General features: G+C 36.3%; 1 protein-coding gene across 2 annotated transcripts in view; it reads right to left on the reverse strand.

The window, feature by feature from the left end:
- The window catches only part of LOC133520946 (somatostatin receptor type 2), a 273,728-nt gene that overhangs the window by 142,031 nt on the left and 115,352 nt on the right, over positions 1 to 16,345 (reverse strand). For both annotated transcript variants that reach the window (XM_061855664.1, XM_061855663.1), the window contains exon 2: positions 11,761 to 11,809. The gene's annotated coding sequence lies outside the window, so the exon portion shown is untranslated. The remainder of the gene's footprint in view (positions 1 to 11,760; positions 11,810 to 16,345) is intronic.

A 16,345-nucleotide genomic window follows, 5' to 3' on the forward strand; every position in this document is an offset into this window, starting at 1 on the left:
TCTGTGAGTACCTGTAATTGGCTTTGTATTGTTATCTAAATCTGCATAATGTTTTAATATCTGTTGGTACTTCTTAAAATAAATAAATAAATGATCTAAGATACACACATAAATAATAATTATCTAATTAATAATTCAAAATACAATATACAAAAAAATTACACCAGCTCGAGCATTATTTGCCTCCATTTATCATAAATAGGGCTGTCAAACCTATACCCATTATAATGATGTTAGGTTTAAAAATTGATTCTTTATCACCGACGTCATTATTTACCCTATACGGGCTTTATTGTCCGATTGACGTGTATAAATTAACAAAAAATGATTTTTCATAGGCTTGTTTGTGAGCTTATACAGATTGACTTTTTTATAATGGCACCATACATCTGAGGGATGAATAATTGAATCTGCTGTCCTATAGAAAAGTTTGGCATTTACCTGAATGCATGAGACAGCCTTTTTTTGTGATTTCCAGGTAGACCCCATAGTAATAGTTGTTCAGTACGATCTACATAATAATATATATTTCACCCCTTAGAGTACAGTCAGAAAATAGTAGATTGAGTCAGAAGGGAGCAAAATGACATACTTACTTATAACTAGTAGCTCTGTAAGCTGTAGACCTCGCGAGCACCGTTTTTTGTTGTGATTTCCAGGTAGGCCCCATAGTAATATTTGTTCAGTACGATCTACATAATAATATATATTTCACCCCTCACCCCTTAGAGTACAGTCAGACAATAGTAGATTGAGTCACAAGGGAGCAAAATGACAAACTTACTTATAACTAGTAGCTCTGTAAGCGTGGCCTCGCGAGCACCGTTTTTTTGTGATTTCCAGGTAGGCCCCATAGTAATATTTGTTCAGTACGATCTACATAATAATATATATTTCACCCCTTAGAGTACAGTCAGACAATAGTAGATTGAGTCACAAGGGAGCAAAATGACATACTTACTTATAACTAGTAACTCTGTAAGCTGTAGACCTCGCGAGCATAGCATTAAACTGAATAAATCTATGGCTCCACTGTTTAGAAGAACTTAAGAAACTAATTTGACAAAAAAACATAATTATCGAACCCATCCACAAAATGGCAATAATTTTGCTACCACGTGATACATACTGCTTTTTACATCACCTAGGAATAAGCTAAAAATATACGCAAAAAAGAAATATGATCGTGCTCTAGAACAAAAAAAAATTCACTTTGAGCCTAGCAAGAAAGAAAAGTGCCACATTGATCCCACCTAGCAGGGCAGAAAAAGCCCTTTTTCGAATGGATGAAGTAAAAAATATTCTGTATAATTTCCAACGGGGAAAAGCTTATACTAAAATAAATTATGCTTTTTGAAATGAGTCCCCAAGTTGTTTACTGCATATTACGAAGGGCCTGTCAGCCTTGAATCGAAATGAGATTGAATTTAAGGAAACAAGCTTATGGAGATACCGATTAAATTGAATTTCATAATCTTTTCAGTTCAAACCGAACTGGATTGTGACGCAAGAAAGGTACAAAGATTTGTTTTTGTTTCTTGGCGTGGGAGATCATTTTGCATTCTATTTTGGTAGCCGAGATTAAAGGAGAAAACAGGAAAAAGTGAGGAAAAACAAGGAAATGCTTTTTATGGATATTAAAGGATAAGTTAAAAGAGAGTCGACTGAGATGGTTTGGACACGTCAAGAGATGACCTCATGTACCCCTTGTGTAAATTTATTCGATAGCGAGAAGTGACGTACGCATTTGCGTTAATGGTTTGCGTTGTTGGGATTTTGAGTTTCCAAAACGTCATGCTTGGCGTACTGTTTCTAAATCCCATACAAAATGAGACTTAACGCAAAAGCGTACCCACGTCACGCTTTTGAAAAAAAAAATACGTTTAGGGTTCTGATTACCTGATTAGTGCTCCGCCTTCTTCTTCAGTCGGTCCCTCAATGCTGAGCATCATGACATCATGTCCTTCTGTTGAAGACCAGATTCCTCCATAGGCTTCTATTCCTCGCCAAGCGCATAGCCTCGTGTAGTTTTAATTGCATAGGTGCAGTGATTTGAGCACACCGTCTAGTAGGGGGAGGGCTCCGAGGTCTGGTGCCTTCAACTTTGCCCGTCATAATAACTCTCTCTAGGTTATCCGGGGAGCGGCGTTAGATACAAAAACTCCGTACAAAACTTTGTTCACGGAACACTTATGAGATCACTTCGGACTTGCAAATCGGGTAAATACGTTTTTCTCAGAGACCGTTTAATATAGATAATTAAAGATTTAGAAAAACGTATGCACGAACGACGAAGCTTGTTGCGGAGTTTATTTATAGGTATTTTATTTATTCAGGATTACAACAGCTTATAATAATTACAAGTGCAATTTTAAATATATAAAGCCAATTACAGTAATCCACAAGGTCAAATCGTGATCTTAGTAAATAGTTAAGAAGGTAGTTACAAAATAGTAGGTATACATTAGTGAACATGATTGAGCACTTACTGAAACACAATTAGCTTATCAATTATACAATAAAGAAGCTTTTTTATACTCTAATAAGTACATTTAGAATAGTTATTGCAACTACTACCACTATAAAATATATATGAGTTAAAATTGCTAATTTATTATTTATTTATTAAATAAACTTAAAGAATTACATCGGATTTGTTTCTTCTTTTTCTGCATGAATATGACTCAAACATGTGCTGTATTCCGTTGTACGGTACACAAACTTGATAATATTAATTACCTATAGGAATTAATTTAACTAAAACTTACTTAATAGTAATTCGATCTCAAATACACCCCAGGCCAAAAGTAGGCAAAGTTGTTTGTGCTTTTTTTCTTTAATATTTCATGTTTCTTTTATTATTGTACGTTGGTAACAAAAAACTTACATTAAGCAAGCCTAAAAGATTAAAAATACACCTACAATCAAAAATTAGAAAAGTTATGTATATATATATAACTGGCGTATGTGTAGAACATTTTAATAGTAAATAAATCATTTTCTAGTTTCAGTATTTGAGTTATTTACTTTTAAAACGGAGTTTTTAACCGTCGCTGTCCACGCTCCCGGGCACACACTACCATCTCTCTCACGCTTACGATCAGTGAAAGTGAGAGAAGAAAACGAACTGAATCACCAGTTACAAGTATTGTAAATCTCTGATACTGTTTTTTTTTTTTTTTTTTTTTATACTACATCGGTGGCAAACAAGCATACGGCCTGCCTGATGGTAAGCAGTCTCCGTAGCCTATGTACACCTGCAACTCCAGAGGAGTTACTTGCGCGTTGCCGACCCTAACCCCACCCCCCCCTCGTTGAGCTCTGGCAACCTTACTCACCGGCAGGAACACAACACTATGAGTAGGGTCAACTGTTATTTGGCTGCGGTTTTCTGTAAGGTGGAGGTACTTCCCCAGTTGGGCTCTGCTCTAGATCTGGAATGACATCTGCTGTGCTGTGCCCTACCACACAAGGCGAGATGACATTCACATTGCCCATACCTCTCTTTTGGACGTAGTTTAAGGACATACCCGGGTCCAATATTCCAGCTTTAACCAAACACAGAAACTATGAGATATTGCAAAATTCTCATCACGATTCAAGATTCGAAGGACAATTCGTCCATCACGATGGATTCGTGGAACAAAATAAATGCAATTCCCTAACTGCGCTTTTACCGGAAGCCGATTCTGAATTGAAGATCTGTTATGGTTTTCATCTTGCTTTCATACGATCTTGACGATCGCCACCAGGCATGATATGCGCAATCAATAAGTACGAGCGAGATGCCTAATGACACGACTTTCGTTGCAATTCGTGTATCAATCAGCTATACCAATAAATAAATAGCAGCATCAAATAAATAGCAGCATTCGCCGAAATTTAATGTAAATGTATATTGTACCAACTTTCTTTGATAAAAAAAAAAACAAGATCATAACCGCAAGTGATAAATCAAACCAAATATCATTTATTATCAAGCAATTAAGGCCCATAGATATATACCTCACACATTAATATACATACAATAACTATAAATTGTATGTACAGATGTCAATCACAATGAAAATAAGGGTTCCTAGTTGACTACGGAACCCTAAAAAAGGTGAGAGAAAAATAAATAAATAAAGAAAGTAAATAAGAGAAGAAAACATTGTTATGTGCCAATTATGAGTGTTTTTTTTTCCTGATTTGTTTTACTTTTTGTACAATAAAGAGTTTTACTACTACTAAAATCGAAAAAACAATTACATTTGAGACAATAATTATAATAACAAAAATTTGGTATCGATCCAATAAACTGTTTTTTACTGCGTCATCTGGAACTCAAGGTCAAATCAAACTTACATTTAATGCATATGATAACAAAATTACTTCATTTATATATCAAAATATCCGTTCGAATTGGGCTCCTATTCTGGTGAAGAATTCGATAAATTATCATGGAATTACGAAAACGCACCCTTTGGCCAGAAGTCCGCCCTGAAGTTCTGAATTAATTCAATTCCAAGTAAATCAGAAGAAATATGGAAAAAGGGCAAGACTTAAACTTGCCATCTTTCGGAACAGCGGTTTTTCAAAGCTTTTTGTTTACACACATTAGGGTTATTTCAATTTTTTTTTTAATTAAAAAAATTATACCATCGCTTGCAGACTTACAAATCAGTATTACAAAAAAATTGTTGAAATCAGAATTGGCCTCCCATCCCGCCCCGGTTTTCGATATGCTCCAATTTTAAAACGTTCCATTTTAAACCCTCTTTATTTATATTCATCCGATTTTTGTATCTCGGTATATATGGGGACTATCGGGCAATGCAGTTGCAATAATTTTGGGTTTGAAATGACGCAGAATGCGACATACTTTTGTTGGGGTTGCGTCAGTAAAATTTTTACCCGGATTACAGGTTGTAGATTTCATATTCGCGATTTTTTATAACAAGATTCGCGTTGAAATGAAAAATTTGCTGAATTTTCATTTAAAAATGTAAGCAACTGATGTCTCGATTCGAATTTGAAGATACGTCAATATTTGGGCTACGTAGCTAGAGTATTTGACGTGATTAGTATTTTTTTTTCGCATTTTCCTTCATAAATCAATTTTTTCTTTACGAAATAAAAAAAAATTTTAATGTACAATTTGAGCTCTTTCAAATGATACCCCACTTGACCTAGTCACTAGACTTTGAAATTTTGAAATACTTTCAATGCGTCTGGGTTAGCGTTGTTCATAGCTACTCTAAATTTCACATTGATAGCTTAAGAGGCTGTCAATACCTAGAGCGCGCACACTGTCTATTTCTATCGGAGTAAATGAGATAGCACTGTCGCATGTTACTGGGCCTGGGCAAGGGAATAATAAGAAAAATATTTAAATAAAAAAAAGTGGATTATTAGTGTAATATTTTACTCAACCACGGTTTAGATATAAATGTTTTGAAATTGTGATTTTAATTGCAGACCCATAAGTCAAAACAATAAAGACATAGAATCGTTTAATTGTGATTTTAAGACCAATCTTTGCAATTATTTTCTATCGAGCCGATTTCATTCAATCATGTATCGAGTACAACCGCGGTCTTTGAAATATAATTAATATAAACATATATTTTTCTTACTTGACTAAAACAAATAGTCTTTCTTAAAAAACTGTTTAAGTAACATCAATTTCAAGGAAATTGGGTATTGACAGCCTCTTAAGTAGTTCTCGAGATATTTCGCGATGTGACAGACAAACGGACGGACAGAGTCTCACCATAAGGGTTCCTTTTGTACCTTTTTGGTACGGAACCCTAAAAAATTCATAATCTGACTTATTTGCCCAGGAGGCTAAATCAAGCGTGTTTGGGCATTTTTTTTTGTTGGCGGTTTTTAACTTTTTTCAGAATTTGATAAAATTCGGTGGATAGATAGAGTTCCCTTTCTATGTACAACATTAATAATACAATTTCACCGTACAAAATCTTCATTTGAGTTACGAAAACGTAAGGAATTTTTGTTATTCAATGGGAATTAAAACATTTTTAGTCCTAAACTTGGATTTCGTGTTAATTACAACTAGAATTAAACTGACCTCTACTCAAACGTACTAATTTTTATAAAAATCTAGCAAAATAAGACCCGTTTAATTCTTATGCGACAAAATAAGTAGTGATGTTTGAATATGACGGTAAGAGATGATGGTAAGAGACCGGATGGAATGACACTAATTCCGTGGAAGTTGGGACGGGTGCTGGTGTGGGACGCCACCTGTGTAGACACCCTAGCCCCGTCTCATCTCCACGGCACTTCTGCTAACGCTGGCGCGGCGGCAGAGGCGGCCAAAAAATTAAAAAAGACCTTTTTAAGGAACTTTCTAAAAGGATTAGAGAGGTCACCGGTGACCGCAGAGCTGGCAGCTTCCTCGCTCAAAGAATTAGTCTTGCGATACAGCGAGGAAATGCTGCTAGCATCTACGGCACCATGCCGCAGGGGGATAGTTTTATTTTATTTTAAGTCTAGTTTTAATTATTTTTAGATCTAGGTTTTAAGTTTTGTAGTTTAGTTTTTAGTATATTTACCAAATAAGTTTATTTATAGTTTTTAAATATGACGGTGAATATCTGCTTGAAATTACCTGATTTTATGAGTGCGTGTTAAATTTTAAGCAAAATTACGATACCAGCAGCTGATATTATAAAATTACGCAGCACTGGAATTTTGAATGTGGTTTGCGGCTTTATATCACGCGATTTTTGGAAAATGCCGCCGCGGTGCGTTAAATGAAGTTAACTCAGAAAAGCTTTAACCGAATTATCTTATTACTACACAGTAACACACACACGCACACGCGTGTGTGTGCGCTTTATTTATTGTAAACACCTATCCTCTCGCACCAAACGAACATCATCATGATATCATCGATCTTTTCTGTGATAGCTTTAGTTCAATTCGTAAACTAATGGCCCAAGATTATTCCCACTGTTAACACTTAGGTGTGCAATTCCATCTTATTTCTTTCTCTTGTATTCTTCTCGTTCAATGTTTAAACTCAGTCTCACTGTCAATCAACATAATTAGAAGGATAATAGTTATTATTAATTTTGTAATTTCAAGTCATATACTTCACGCAGTTCCTACCTGTGGAAACTTGTAATTGGCTTACTGTTTCTATTTCGCAACCTATTTTGTAACTCTAGCTGTAAGTTTTCCTAAGAAATAAAATAAAATAAAAATAAATTGTGAAGTGTGCAATAAAGAATAAGTATTGTATTGTATTGTGCCTTTTACTTAATATAAGCAACAGCAGCCGAGTTGGCTGCAGTTCGTAAGCGAGATAAAAATATGAGGTCCTTGTGAGCAATTTATTTGTCCCGTTTGCGGAAAAACCACTGGTTGCTAGTGTGCTGAGGCCTTGCCTTTTTCGAGGTAGTAGGGAGACGTATGCAAGGGATAATCATAATCATTTATTGTATAATTTTGTAACTAATTATTATTATTTTATTTTATTTTTAATTTTTTAATTTTATTTTATTATATTGTCATTTATTGTATAGGTTTGAATCCTCGCTCAGGGACCTTCCTGATGCAAAGGTTAACAATTGCGGTTCAATGTTTATTTCTTATTTTATTTATTGGAACCTATTATTTATATTAAGTCAAAGATTGCTCGACATTTTTCGCTGTGTAACGAGGAACTTCAACAGCATGATCTATCTACGTCTATGATTGCGTCGGTCCAACAAAGCGTGCTCTTCGAAAAAAATCAAACGAAGGGGGATAGCTGTGGTTGATAAAATGAGTGTCAAAATAATTTCAAAAATGTCAAGATCCGTCCGATATGGTGCACAGAGTGGGCACTCGCATGCAGGTGCTATTGTAGGTAAAATCCGCCGCACGCGCCCGCGCCAGTAATTAACGTTGCTCATAATGTTTATCGTTAACCCGCTCCGTGTAACCGCACCAGCTAGCGGACGCCCTTTATGCTTAATAATAGAAGCTGGAGATTAGTTGCACTGGAACGCAGTTTGTTAGCAGTCGAACCCGAGTTTTTAATGGGAAAAGTTCGAAACGGTTTTATTGAATAGTGCGGTAGTACGCAAATAGTTTGGGATGTGGTTTTTGTTTAACGGTTTAACCGACCTCTGAAAAACGATGGCAAAAGTTTTGTTACTATGACTTCAAGATTTCAAAAGGAGGAGGTTATCAATTCGGTTGTATGTTTTTTTTAAATGTTTATCACCTACTTCATAACTCCGTCATTTCTGAACCAATCTTGAAAATTATTTTATTGATTGAATTTATATATATTCAGATTGGTCCCGTTTTTGTCAAAACTCAGTTTTGATGATGGGATCCATGAGGAATCGAAGGAATTCTTCAAATGTGAAAGGCATGCATATGGTGATTTTTGTATTTTCATTAACAAATCCAGCATTTACATGTAAAAAAGTGACATTTGATGAAGTGGAACTGCTGATGCTGATCAAAATGGAACTCTTCAACGACGCATAGTTCCCGCTTGGCGATTTTCGTCTTCGTTATGTTTGTTAGGCAAATTAGGTTTTCAAGACACATTTTTGTCAAGCTCGAGATCTGATGGTAGAATCTATGAGGAATTGAGGAAACTCCTCAAATGTTAAAGACATACATATAGCGTTTTTTTGTATTTTCTTTAAAAAAAATCTAGCATTTAAATAAAAAAAAGAGTGATATTTGATGAAGTGGAACTGCTGATAATGATCAGAGTGGAATTCTTCAACGACGCTTAGTTTACGGTTTATTCCGAAACATTTAGGTAGCCGAATAAATTTATTTCGCTACCGAAAAATAACGGTACCGTTATTTTTTCGAGTACCTTAACCGCTTTCATAAAGGTACCCTATCAGCTTAGGCGTCGTTGCCAAGCCGCCTGCGCCTTGCGCCAACTTGGTTCCTACTGGATGAAGCTGTCTATGTAAGTGTAAGCCCGTGAGCCCTTTTGATTTTATTAATACTATCAGTTTGGCTATAATAACGGTTAAAGTATATACCGGAAAAAATACCGGTACCGTTCTTCTAAAACGGTAGCGATACCTTAATATCGGAGTAGAGTAATGTATCGGTATAGTAATTTTATATCTCTACCATACCGTTATACTGTAACTGAAATCAGTCCCTGCTTCGAATGTATAGGAACAGTAGGTTGGTTGCGGGTGCGGGTACGTGTTTCCTAACAATATTTCATCGTTTTTCGTTTCCACGCTGTATAAATCATTCATATAAGAAAGCATGCGAACCATCATTCCACACTGAAGCGTTGATTGACGTGAACAAATGTGGGAAGCGTGCTCGCCATCTTCCAAAATAAATCATTATTTGTTTAGTGAAGATAAATTTAAAATGGTAGGCTAGCGCAATACTGACTGGAATAGATTTTCTTTCCTATGGGGAATTGCGGTAAAACTGAAATAGCTGTCATATATCTATCATAATTTATAATTCTTTATTTGTAAGAATACACAAAAAAATCATCATCACTTTACGTTTAGGGGAGGTACCTAAAAAAAATATTGTTGTACGAGTTTTTCGACTTTATACATCCATGCCAAATTGCAGCTTTCTAGCACTAACGACCACAGAGCCAATGCCTGGGACAGACAGACGGACATGGCGAAACTATAAGAGTTTCTAGTTGACTACGGAACCCTAAAGAGGAATCCTGGCATTCAACATGCAAGCAAGCGTACAAATATTTACATGAAAATAATGAAATAATCTAAAAATGTAATAGAAATAAAATACCTACAATGTAGAAATTGATCAATTATTACAATTAAATATATCACAATGTCATCGGTTCCTTATAGTCTTAATATCTGTCTCTATAAATCGTTGTCTAGGTACCTACAACACAAGCCTTATTGAGCTAAATGAGACTTAATGCAAACGCGTACGTCACGTTTTGCTATCGAATAAATTTACACTAGGGGTTCAGATTCAGATTTAGCAATTTGGCATGGTTTTGAAGTGGTTTTTATACGACTCTGAAGATCGTTCGCTGATTGGTGCAAGCGGAATAATGTGAGAGTTGCGTGTGAGTTGCGCCATTCACTAATAGCTCCTCTACAACGTTGGGCCCTAATACTGGCCCACTAACAATAACATGGGCCATCGTGTAGAGAGAGTGGCGCGGATAAGACTCTGAGGTAATAACACTTTTTGCAATAACTGAAATCGACTGGGCCGGTCATGTTAGCTATAGTTTTCATTGAAAGTATTTACTAACTTATCTTTTACAAATTTTTTTCACATTTTTTTAACCCATGGTCCCACTGTGGGAGGACACATATTTTTTTCTTTCGGAGCGATTATTTCCGAAAATGTTCACTTTATCGAAAACTGATTATTGGAGACCCCTATTCGTTTTGAAAGAGCTATCCAACAATACTTCACACCATAAGGTAAACCCGAAAATAAAAAACATTTTGTATAAGTAGGAGGTTTTTGTAGTTTTTACTTTACCATTCTATCACCAAGCATGATTTATGTATTCTTGCCCAATTGCAGCTTTCTAGCACTAACGATCACGGAGCAAAGCCGCGGACGGGCAGACAGACGGACATTGCGAATCTATAAGGATTCCTAGTTGAGTACCGAACCCTAAAAAGATTATGTATTTTGTTTTTAATTGATTGTGTATTTTGTTAACTGTGTATTCCTCTGTTTGCCTGTGTGTTTGTTGCAGCAAACAAATAAACGCTTTATATAGATAAAGTGTATCTAAAATGATTTAACCGGAATCGGGCTCACGTTCCAGCTTTTCGTGGACACAATACGCGCCACGCGCGCGCGCGTAAGCTAACAGATGCGCATTGTTACCGCTATAAATAAATTATGGGGAAACGCGTTAGTCATAATTAGCTGTTAGTATAACGGTTTAAAATGTTTAAATACCTCGAGGACAGATGCAGTGCAATGCACGGTTAAGGTTGCATTCCTATTGCGACAGCTCCTGCGTTGTTACTGCAGCGTTGACGGTGATGTTATAGACAATCGTCTCGATAAAATTTTATTTATTTATTTTATTTTACTTATACCTTAAAATTTTATTTTAAACCTTACATGCTCAGTCCAAAAGCGCGCTGTAGGAATCGTCGACGATCCCAAACTCACAAGCGGCATTGAACCATTAACTCTAAGGAGAGACTTTGCCTCCTTGTGTGTGTTCTACCGCTTGTACAATGGGCTGTGCTCTGAAGAATTGTTTGACATGATGCCAACGGCCACTTTCTATCACCGCACCGCTCGCCGTCGGCAGGGTGTTCATCCTCATACCCTAGAGCCTAAATGGTCGCGCACTGTGCGGTTTAAGAGGAATTTCCTCCCACGGACGCTCCGGCTCTGGAATGAGCTCTCTGCCGAGGTTTTCCCGAGGGTATACAGTATGGCGTTCTTCAAAAAAGGAGTGTACAGGTTTTTAAAGGGTCGGCAACGCGCATGTAACACCTCTGCCACCGACGTGGTATAAAAAAAATCATAACACTCGGATTACATTTATACTTCAAATGATGAAAAAACTCAAAAATGTTATGTCAATGTCCATTAATTAATGGAACTTGTGGAATATCGAACTATTATGAACATTCATTTCAATTTATTTTTCATCTCACTTGCTCATAAAAGGTGTTATCACACGGCGATGCGGTCCGTAAATCCTAAATTTCGATCTAGGGCTGCAATTAGTTTTTTGAATAGATGTAGGTACCTATTACCTAATAGTTAGAGCGAATATGTGCATACCTGTTTCAAAGTTAAGTTCACGGAGTTCGCGCTGAAGTCGCCAGTATACCTGAAAACAAGATAAAACACAATATTAATATATTGAGTGACGAGAACGCAGGAGTAATAGTAGGATAGTGGTATTGGTATTGTTAAATATTCTATGAAATTGCTCAGCTAAAGGACGGCGCAGACTGTCAAGCGTGCTTTTATGAGGTCTTCTGCACGTAGTAGGATGCAGGGAACACTCCATCTTATGCTGCATCGTTTATTGTAGGGTCACATTCACATGGTCTATATGATGGATAGATAGATAGATAATCCGTTTATTTGTTTGCCATAATACACACAGGAAATACAATTAATAAAATGACAAAAAAAAAACAGATAATACAAAATCATACGAGAGAAATACACATTTATACAAAATAGAAGTAGAAAGAAAAAAAAATACATTGAAATAATACTGTTCCATACATATAGGAAATGTTTTGCTGCGACAAAACAAAATGTTCTGGTTCTGACTCAGTATTACGTTTCACCCTATGGGAGAGGCACTGATATTCTGCCAGGACCAGATCACGTCAATCAAGATACAGTGTAAAATATGCAATATTCAAAGTTAGTATTTGCCTAAATACCTTGTTTATAAAACTAGTGACATAATTATCATTGAGAGTGTGTACTTACATAGTTATGATATTGAAGTGTCAGTGTGATTAACATGCTCAAGTAATACGTAGTGTCAAGTGTAATTATAAGAAGAAAATCATTATTTATACGTTATGATTTACTAAGATCAAATAAAATAATAGTATTAGTGAAGACTAAATTCGGTAATCAGCAACCAGGTAACCATGAGGGACTCCCAAACTTTGCTTCTCCAAAAGGTATTTTTTTAAATGAAATTTGAAAGATTCATTGGTTTTCATATGACGAATAGGTGGAGGAATATTGTTCCAGGACCTGGTTGCGAGATACCGAAAACAGCCTGTGAAAGCAACAGTTTTGTGGGTTATATGTGGTGGTGTGGTCGAACGAAAGAAAAAACGGAGAAACAATTCGTGTATAAGTGAATTTTGGCATAGTTGTAGGTAAAGGTGCCTTACACAACATACTGAAAGTACTGATTGATGGGCGCTACCCCCTAACGGGTAACTAAAAAAAAGGGACCTTTAAACGTCCAGACGGTCTTCGGCTATTTGGAACTCCAAAGTACGCCCTCTAAACTGCACGATCTTCACCCATCTGGAATGCGAGCTCGAGCCATCGGAGACTGGCGGCTTTCGTTTCTCCAATGATGTTCGGTTTGGACACCAGATCTTAAAGCTCCTAGTTCCTGCAAACTCGGCGCTGTCAACTGGACAGAAACGGCTTTGGACTATGATTTTAGTATTTTAACCGGTATAAGCGGGAAAGGACAAGTCTGATTTATTTTTCAGTAAGAGTAGCAGAGAAAGCGCTATTATTATTTGTCCTTGTCACAGTCTCATTTTTTTATTCCATACCGTTTAGTATGGTTTATGGTAAGCATCAAATAACCGGGCCAAATTACGTAGGTTGGTTTTGGTATGTTGTCAGGAGTATCAAAACGTGTTTTTAATTTTGTCGCATTGCGTATGTTCTGCCCCTCACGGGCGTACGCGTATAGCACATCTATAGCATCCTACCATCTATGTTTGGACACAAAAGTCTTTGGTGTCCAAGATCCACTTCGGGTTGCTGCGCCACAGCAGTAAGTAAGTAAGTAAGAGATTGTACATGTATTGTGTTTGTCAAGCATGCTTGATCGTCTGCGCACCACATAATACGAGCAGGATAATTTGCCGCGAGATAGCCGCAAATCAGTCGTTATCTGCACTCCACGTTCTAATTAAAATGTATCTTATCTACATTCAGGTAAAAATAACATGTTGTACTAACAAGATATATGTTGTACTTGTATTAGAGTAAAAACACCAGAAAATGCCTATGAAGCCAATGGTCCTGGGTTCGAATCCCGGTAAGGGCATTTATTTGTGTGATGACAGTTTCATTTTGTAAAACGGAATCGATTCCGCTCGTGTGAAATTGTTTCAGTCGCATCCAATGTTAAGGTATGTTTACTTAAAAATATAAATCATCAACAATAGAATCGATTATATGGCCTTTGGAGATTAAATCGTAAGCAATCGTTTGTAATTTGAATTGTCTCAACCCTTTAATTTCTTTTTGACAAATGTCAGCCTACCCTTTGACTTTGAAAAACACTATAAGTACTTCATATAGAGACGCCATACCAAATAATGAAATGTTCTAATCGCGATCTGTAGGATTGGTTAGGTAATTTTCCCAAAATCATTATTTCCTTGTAGCGTAATTTCCAGTCGCATTTTTTCCTATTCTTAATTTACACCAGACGTATTTATTCCTAACATGATTTTTCCATTCGCAATATTTTCCCATTAGACAATTTAACTATTCTTAATTTACACTAGACGTATTTATTCCTTGCAAAATTGTCGGTGTTGGGAGTGTTGGGATTGAGACGGTGAAAATTTAACGGTAGGTTAGGTTCGTTAGGTATCTTCAAACGGCCGAAGGCCAAACGGCACAGAATAGGAGCCCCGCGCAAGCGGGGCTCCGTCGATATTGCTAACTGTACGCAATTTGGGTGATTGTGGATAAATTGTCTAATGGGAAAATCTACGCATGGAAGAATCATGCAAGGAATAAATACGTCTAGTGTAAATTAAGAATAGTTAAATTGTCTAATGGGAAAATATGCGAATGGAAAAATCATGTTAGGAATAAATACGTCTGGTGTAAATTAAGAATAGGAAAAAATGCGACTGGAAATTACGCTACAAGGAAACAATGATTTCGGGAAAATGACCTAACCAGTCATCTGTAGGCGAGGGGAGCTGGGCGTGAAACGGATTTTTAGGGATGCGGTAAGGGGTTAAATAGATAATAATAGAAGTAACATATAGACTACCTAGCTTACATATTATAGGAGCTTCGTCTGCCAACAAACCACTCTGTGGTTTGGCAGAAGTATACTGTAAATATAAGGTATATAAGGCATGAAACGTGAATAAACGGATATTTTTTTATTATTACAGTTGATGTCTCTTGGCAACAACTTAAGTTGCAAAATGCTGGTTCTCGGTGTCGGTTCTACACGCAGTAATAATAGATAGATAAATAATAATAAACATTATAACACAATGCTACGAATATATGTCTCGTAATAAAGTTCGATGACTCTGCTGTCGAATGTAATGAAATAAAGCCCGACCACAAATATATGATCATTGTCAAGAGGGCGCTTTTATTCTAATGTACGAGGCCAATTCAGCTGCCAATTTTTTCACCATCGTATATGATGGACTGCATTGCCCAAATGTACTTTGCATATCATCATAAATTTTCTTCTGTGTCAATCCTTTTTTATGTAGGTATTTAATCACAGCACGCTGCTCTAATTTCTCCATTTTCACGATATCTACCGACACGTAACTTTAAATATGCCGTAAAATTGCTTTTAAATATAGACGCCAATTGAAATTTCGCGGGAAGACAGATAAATAATGACAGTTCAAAATGGCGGCAGAAAAAAGAAAAAAGTTTTTTTTTTTTTTTATTGGCCAGGCCGCGAAATTTTTCAATCAACCCTCATATAGGGTGACAGTAAAGTTCTATATAGTATGAAAAGTTTAGTTCCAATGAAATTCCGCAATATGGCGATCATATATTACTGGTCAGTCTTTACGTTATACGTTACATATGAAATATAATTTCACAAATGCAAAATTAAAGAACTTTCACTTTTATCACTTGGATCATCATCATCATCATCTCAGCCATAAGACGTCCACTGCTGAACATAGGCCTCCCCCTTGGACCTCCACATGTACTGGTTCGGTCCATCACTTGGATTTGCTACTAATCTTACTAGAAGTTGAAAATAAAAAAATCATATAAGTACCTATTTTTATATCGAATGATTGTGTGTCTTCCGCGTAACTGTAATTGCATATATTCATTACGTTAATAGCGTTTGGCATCAACTCGAATGCGGTAACATGAATTCATGACCTAATAAATTAAAAGAATGAATACACATTTAATTTATTGCACTCGTGCACTCAAAGCAATAATTCCACCTAGTGCATAGTGGATTGTAAACAAACTAAGAAACCGGCTAAGAGCATCTCGGGCCATGCTCAGTGTAGGATTCCGTAGTTACCCGTACAAAATAGACTGCAAAAACTCAAAAACGGCTGAACTGATCAGGCTCCGTATAAAAGTTTCTTGAAAGTCTTTACTAAACTTTTCTTTCACGTTTTTTGTCATATTTTTGGAGCCATAGTTCAAGGGACACTTTTTTCAAAGCGATTATTTCCGAAAATATTACGTATATCAAAAAGTGGTTCTTAAAGACCCATATTCGTTTTAAAAGACCTATCCAACGACACCTATGCATACAATACAGGGCTGAAGCGAAAAAAAAAACATTCCTACTTTTCGTGTAGGGGAGCCACCCAAGAATATTTTTTTTAATATTTTAAGTTTCTGTTAGAAATTTATTAGATTTTTTGAAAGTGCATTTTACACCCATGTT

The sequence above is a fragment of the Cydia pomonella genome, chromosome 9, assembly GCF_033807575.1.
Source record: "Cydia pomonella isolate Wapato2018A chromosome 9, ilCydPomo1, whole genome shotgun sequence".
NCBI classification, from domain to species: domain Eukaryota; kingdom Metazoa; phylum Arthropoda; class Insecta; order Lepidoptera; family Tortricidae; genus Cydia; species Cydia pomonella.